General features: G+C 44.0%; 1 pseudogene; it reads right to left on the bottom strand.

The window, feature by feature from the left end:
* Window positions 1-456: 456 nt before the first annotated feature.
* LOC133779835 (uncharacterized) lies at window positions 457-6,867 on the bottom strand (annotated as a pseudogene).
* Window positions 6,868-7,220: the final 353 nt, after the last annotated feature.

Genomic DNA, 7,220 nt, shown 5'->3' with positions numbered 1-7,220 from the left:
TGGCAGATAGAGGCATGGTATTTCTCCTCAGCTGCCTGTGTGGCAAATTTTGGCACGGCAGAGGATGGTTTCTTCTTGGCTCTCTGAGCACACTGCTTGATCTTAGGCATTTTGGCTTGGACGCACAACAGTATTCAGCCACAGATTTACAGAGAGGAACTCAATAGTACACCAAAATACTAGGCAATACAACAGAATATCAGCAGCTCAAAATACCTTCTCCAGGAAAATTACAGAAATATGCTCTGCCAAGAAGAAGCTTACTGAAACTTGAATGGGCAAGCTAGAGGCCGTGAGTCTCGTTGAGACTTGAGTATGGTGTCGGGTCGTGGCTGTGATGGCGAAAGAAGGTGGAGGCGAGGGTTCGTGGCCGTGAGCTCGTGGTGGGGTCGAAAGGATTTCTGGGCCGTGGGACGGAGATTGAGAGTGGAGGCGTGGATCGACGGGTTGTGATGGAGTGGTGAGCCTTGGTCCGGTTTGGGTTGTGGGGGATGTATGGGTTGTGGGGGATGTATGGGCGGTGGCTGTTGAGGTGAGGTGGTTCGTGGTCTGGGTCGGGTTGAGGCGACGGAGCTGGTGCGGTGCGGAGTAGAGGTACAGGGAAATGGGAAGTGGTTCGTGCACTGGAGGCTTGGGCTAACGGCGGCTTAGATTAGGGAGGTGCGAAGCAAGGGACTGATGCAGCTGAGGCAGCTCGGAGTGAGAATGAGGAAGGGGTAGGGTTAACTTTGTGGGCCAATGGTGAGTCAATGGTGGCTTCTTGGGCCTACTGAGTGTAAGAGTCAACTAATTGTCATAGGGGCCCAGTTGACCAAACCCATCTGGTCTGGCCGAATATGAAGATGCATGGGGCCCATTTTGACTTGAATAATTAATCCCCAAAAACAAATTTGCAAATGGATCTCCTTTTGTTTTAATTCTTTAAGTGGTCCCACTAATTCTTTAAATAAGCCTAATGATTGAATACTTATCTCCCAATCATTGGCTCACTGAAAATGTTGCTTTCTTTTCGACCACGTGCCCATTAATTCTCACAGACCCAAGTACCCCAGCTTCAAGCCCGATACTTCTCGTTTTTGAACCCAGCTTTGACAAATTGCTGCCCAGCAATTGCTAACAGATGGCTATAGCAACTGGGCAATACTCCTACACCCCAAACTTAATGTCTTGCCCAGATTCCAAATTTTCCCAAATCCTGACTTTCTGCCATAATTTAACCTGCACCAAAAATACACCTTTCAGAATTACACAGAATAGTTATTGCTATCTATTATATATATATATATATTTTTCTTTTTATTTTCTCTCTCTTTTTTATTTATTTATTTATTTATTTGGGGTGCCATTGAATCTGTTGTTCCTCATTTTTTTTCTTTATTTTTTTTTTTTCTCTCTTTTCTTTTTTTTGTAGGCACCCCAAGTTACAATTGTCAAGCATCCTTTAAGGAGATCGAGGTCTTTTCTCGGTTGACCTCGCCTCCCCAATAATGTTTCAGTCGCTGTCCGTTAACTGTGAACTCCCTCCCAGACTGATCTTCTCGAATTAATACAGCTCCAAAAGGGTAGACTTTAGTCACTGTGAAGGGGCCCGGCCAACGGGACTTGAGCTTCCCAGGGAACAGCTTCAACCGTGAGTTAAACAGCAGTACTTTCTGGCCTTTCTCAAACACCCGCTCTTGAATTTTCTGATCATGCCACCGCTTAGTCTTCTCCTTGTACAGCTTGGCATTTTCATAAGCAAATAGCCGCATCTCGTCTAGTTCATTCAGCTGCAGTTTTCTTGCTTCTCCAGCGACTACAAGATCCAAATTTAACTTCTTCAATGCCCAAAATGCCTTATGTTCTAACTCCACCGAAAGATGACACGCCTTCCCGAAGACTAAGCGATAAGGTGACATGCCTAGAGGAGTTTTAAAAGCTGTCCTGTACGCCCAAAGCGCATCATCTAGCCGCTGTGACCAGTCCTTGCGGCTTGGGTTCACCACCTTTTCTAGAATCCCTTTTATCTCTCTATTCGAAATTTCTGCCTGCCCGTTAGTCTGGGGGTGATAGGCCGTGGCTATCTTGTGTTTGACGCTGTACTTGGATAGCAAGGCAGCCAATATTTTGTTTACGAAGTGGGTTCCCTCATCACTGATCAAAGCCCTCGGAGTCCCAAACCTTGTAAACACATGCTTATGCAGAAACTTCATCACTACTTTAGCGTCATTTGTGGGACTAGCCACTGCCTCTATCCATTTTGACACGTAGTCAACAGCCACCAGAATGTATAAGTTCCCAAAGGACTGTGGGAATGGCCCCATGAAATCGATTCCCCAGACGTCAAATAGTTCCACCTCCAAAATACAGTTCAACGACATCTCATTCCTTGCTGAAATGTTGCCTACACGCTGACAGCGGTCACACTTCTTAGCGAACTCATGAGCGTCTTTAAAAATGGATGGCCAATAATATCCGGATTGGAACACTTTAGCTGCTGTCCGCTGTCCACCAAAATGGCCACCATATGGGGCTGAATGACAGTGCTCTAAGATGCTGGACACTTCATTTTCAGGCACACAACGCCTCAGTATCTGGTCGGGGCACTACTTGTAAAGGTACGGTTCATCCCAGTAATAAAATCTGATGTCGTGGAAGAACTTTTTGAGTTGCTGTTTGCTGAAGTCAGGTGGCTGTACTCCACTTACTAAATAATTTACAACATCGGCGTACCATGGGACACTTTCCTGGTCTAAAACCAACAGCTGCTCATCTGGAAAAGAATCATGAATCTGGGGTGTTACCTCACTAGTAACGCTGCTATTAATGCTGGTTTCCAGCCGCGACAAGTGATCCGCCACTTGGTTTTCAGTACCCTTCCTGTCGCGTATTTCAAGATCAAATTCTTGCAGCAATAAGACCCAGCGGATGAGCCTTGGTTTGGACTCCCTCTTGGCAATTAAATATTTTATTGCTGAATGGTCGGTGTAGACTATAACCTTTGTGCCCACTAAGTAGGATCTGAATTTCTCAAAGGCGAATACCACAGCCAGCAGCTCCTTTTCAGTGGTGGAGTAGTTTATTTGAGCATCAATCAATGTCTTGCTCGCATAATAAATTGAATGGAAAATCTTTCCTCTTCGCTGCCCAAGGACTGCTCCAATAGCAAAATCGCTGGCGTCGCACATGAGTTCAAATGGTAAAGACCAATCAGGAGCTATAATCACTGGAGTCGTTATTAATGCCTTTTTCAACTTCAAAAATGCTTCCTGACACTCAGCAGTGAAATCAAAGGGGCGGTTCTGTTCCAGCAGCGTACACAAAGGCTTAGACACCTTGGAGAAGTCCTTGATAAAACGCCTATAGAAACCAGCGTGCCCCAGAAAACTCCTTATCCCTTTTACTGTAGTTGGGGCTGGTAACTTCTCAATCACTTCCAGCTTTGCCTTATCGACTTCAATCCCCTTTTTAGACACTTTGTGACCCAACACGATACCTTCCTGCACCATAAAATGGCACTTTTCCCAATTTAGGACTAAATTGGTTTCTTCACACCTTGCCAAAACCTTCTCCAAATTAGCTAGACAGCTCACAAAAGAATCGCCATAGACTGAAAAATCGTCCATAAAAATCTCCAAAATATTCTCTGCCATATCCGAAAAGATTGCCATCATGCACCTTTGAAAGGTGGCTGGTGCGTTACATAAACCAAATGGCATACGTCTAAAGGCGAATGTCCCGTAGGGGCATGTGAATGTGGTTTTCTCCTGGTCTTCCGGGGCTATGGAAATCTGGTTATAACCTGAATAACCATCGAGAAAACAGAAAAATTCTTTCTCAGCCAAGCGGTCTAACATTTGATCAATAAACGGCAGCGGAAAATGATCCTTCCGTGTGGCTTTGTTAAGTTTCCTGTAATCCATACACACTCTCCAACCGGTCACTGTTCGAGTAGGAATCAACTCGTTGTTATCATTTATCACCACTGTAACCCCTCCTTTTTTAGGCACGCACTGCACTGGGCTTACCCACGAGCTGTCTGAAATAGGGTAGATAATACCATAGTCCAGCCACTTGATCACTTCTTTTCGGACTACATCTTTCATCACTGGATTTAACCTCCTTTGCTGCTCCACAGAGTTGCTACAGCCAGATTCCAACAAGATTTTATGCATGCACAAAGCTGGGCTAATTCCTTGTATATCGGCCATAGTCCAGCCAATAGCCTTCTTATGTCTTCTTAATAACTCCAGCAAAGACCCCTCAGCATCAGCCTCTAAACAGGAAGAGATAATTACTGGAAGTGTGTCATTGTCCCCCAAATAAGCATATTTTAAGTGGCTGGGCAGCAGCTTTAATTCTAATTGAGGTGGTTCTTGAATGGACGGTTTTGGCGGCTTAAAATATCCTTCAGGCAGATTTAATGCTTCAAAATATTTATTGAATTTTCTGGCTGGTTTACATGAGTCTACCCAAGTAACTTGAGGTTCTTCTTCGCTGCTAGAATCTTCAGAATCTTCAAAAATCTGAACTCCCAATTCAGCCATATCAACCTTCGTATTAAACTTCTCAGCCACAAGCGTCTCAATCACATCCACACTTGAACATTCTTCGATTTCATCAGGAAATTTCATAGCCTTGAATACACTGAATGTAACTTGCTGATCATTGACTCTCATAGTGAGTTCCCCATTCTGTACATCAATTAATGTTCGCCCCGTAGCAAGGAACGGCCGCCCCAATATAATTGGCACTTCTCTGTCAGCTTCATAATCCAAGATAATAAAGTCGGCTGGGAAAATAAATTTGTCAACCTGCACTAAAACATCCTCAATTTTTCCTTCAGGATGGGCCATAGATCTATCCGCCAGCTGCAATGTAACAGTTGTAGGCCTCGCTTCACCAATACCAAGCTTCTTAAAAATCGACATCGGCATAAGATTAATGCTAGCGCCCAAATCACACAATGCCCTTCCAACATCCCGTCCCCCAATAGAACAAGGGATCGTAAAACTGCCAGGGTCCTTCAATTTTGGAGGGATTTTACTCTTCAACATAGCGCTGCAACCCTCTGTAAGAGCAACAGTTTTGAACTCCCCCAGCCTTCTCTTTTTCGTCAAAATGTCTTTTAAAAATTTGACGTAGTTTGGCATTTGTTCCAAGGCTTCCACCAAGGGAATGTTAATATGGAGCTGTTTTAACACATCCAGAAACTTCCTGAACTGCCCATCTTGCTGCTGTTTACGAAATCGCTGAGGAAATGGTGGGGGCGGCTTTGGTGCAGATTTCACTGGAACAGATTGCTGACCCGATGCTGTATCAACTGGGCCAGTTTCAGTAACTTCTTTCGCTGGTTTTTTACTAGATTCACCTTCAGTTTGGATTGAAGTGGGCTCCCCACTGCCCTTTATTTTCTCCTCAGAATTTTCCAGAATTTTTCCACTCCTTAGATTGATAGCCTTGCAATGTTCCTTCCCATCCCTCCTTGGATTCTCCGTGTCACTAGGCAAAGAACCTTGAGGCCTATTTTTCAGATCATTGGCTAATTGCCCCAGCTGCATTTCAAGATTACGAAGGGATGCTGCCTGACTTTGTATCACTGCATCATTCTTGGCCATATAGTCCCGCATTAGACTCTCCAAAGAATTGGATTGAGAGCCTTGAGGGTGTTGCGGTTGTGGAGCCCTTGGCTGCTGAGAAAAACCTGGTGGATAAGCTTGCTTCCCTTGTGCTGGTACACTGCTGGAACTTGCTCCTTGACCCCCCCCAAGATAGATTCGGATGTTGCCTCCAAGCTGGGTTGTACGAATTTGAGTATGGGCCACTGTTTCGGTTAAAATTCTGGTTCCCCACATAACAAATTGCTGCTGGGTTGGAAGGGCAATTCTCAAACATGTGCCCATCTCCACAATATACACAGGAAATGTCCCCACTTTGAATAGCAGCAGCTGGCTGAATGTTGTTCCCCAAACTCATATTTTTCAGAATATTAGTCATGGAAGCCATTTGGGCTGTCAAAGCAGTCAATGCATCTACTTCCAGAACCCCCGCCACTTTTCTACTTGTTGGAGCTCTTGTGTTGGACCATTGATAATTATTACTGGCAATTCTCTCCAAAATTTCGAATGCTTCATTATAAGACTTGGACAAGATAGCACCATTGGCCGAGGCATCTAACACCATTCTAGAAGCTGCATTGAGGCCATTATAGAAAGTCTCCATCTGTATACAGTGCGGGATGCCGTGGTGTGGACACTTCCGCAAAAGCTCCTTAAATCTCTCCCATGCATCACTGGTTGATTCATCTTCAAGCTGCTGGAATGACATGATTTCGCTCCGAAATTTTGCATTTCTGGTGGGAGGGAAATATTTGCGCAGAAACTTTTCAGCAAGATCATTCCAATTTGTGACAGAATCAGGAGGCAAAGTGTTGAGCCATGATCTAGCTCGGTCTCTTAATGAGAATGGAAATAGCTTCAGCCTTAATGCTTCTTCACTCACTCCTTGAAGCTTAAAGGAATCGCTCACCTCCAAGAATGAACGAAGGTGGAGATGAGGATCCTCCGTTGGTATCCCGCTGAACTGCCCCACAGTTTGGAGCATTTGAAACATCACTGGCTTGAGCTCGAATTGAGCTGCTTGTATTTCTGGCCTCACAATGCCTGGATTTAGCTCATTAAACATGGGGGCAGCGTATTCCCGTATTGCTCTGGCTCTGTCATCCGCCAAAACAATGGGATTAGTGACTTGCTGGCCATCCCCCTCATCATCAACACGTTCAGCCATAGTGCCTCGGCTTTTAGCCTTTTGATCCTTTCTCCTTTTTCTGAAAGTTCGTTCGATCTCGGGGTCAATAGGAGCAAGTTCACTGTCCTCTTGCTGGTTCATACACTGTAAGTACCTGAGATTGCACAACTCGAACCAACAAGGTTAAAAACAATGAAAATAAATTGTCAAATAGTTGATAAAACAGAATTTAATTTTAAAATCCCCGGCAACGGCGCCAAAAACTTGTTGCAAAAATTATAGCAATTAAAATACGCAAGTATACATAGCCGCACAAGTAGTAAACTGTAAATGAGTATCGTCTCCACAGGGATTTTAAACTAAATAAATGTAAAAATCAACTAAAGAACAATTTAACAATAAGATAACAAAATTAAAAACATGATTGGAATATGAATCTAAAATTAAATGGGTGTACGTATTTTAATCTAAAATAAAATGAAGAACTCAGAAAA

Source organism: Humulus lupulus, chromosome 5 (genome assembly GCF_963169125.1).
Source record: "Humulus lupulus chromosome 5, drHumLupu1.1, whole genome shotgun sequence".
Classification (NCBI taxonomy): domain Eukaryota; kingdom Viridiplantae; phylum Streptophyta; class Magnoliopsida; order Rosales; family Cannabaceae; genus Humulus; species Humulus lupulus.
Note: the sequence above shows the minus strand (reverse complement) of the source record. Positions and strands in the feature narration are given on the sequence as shown.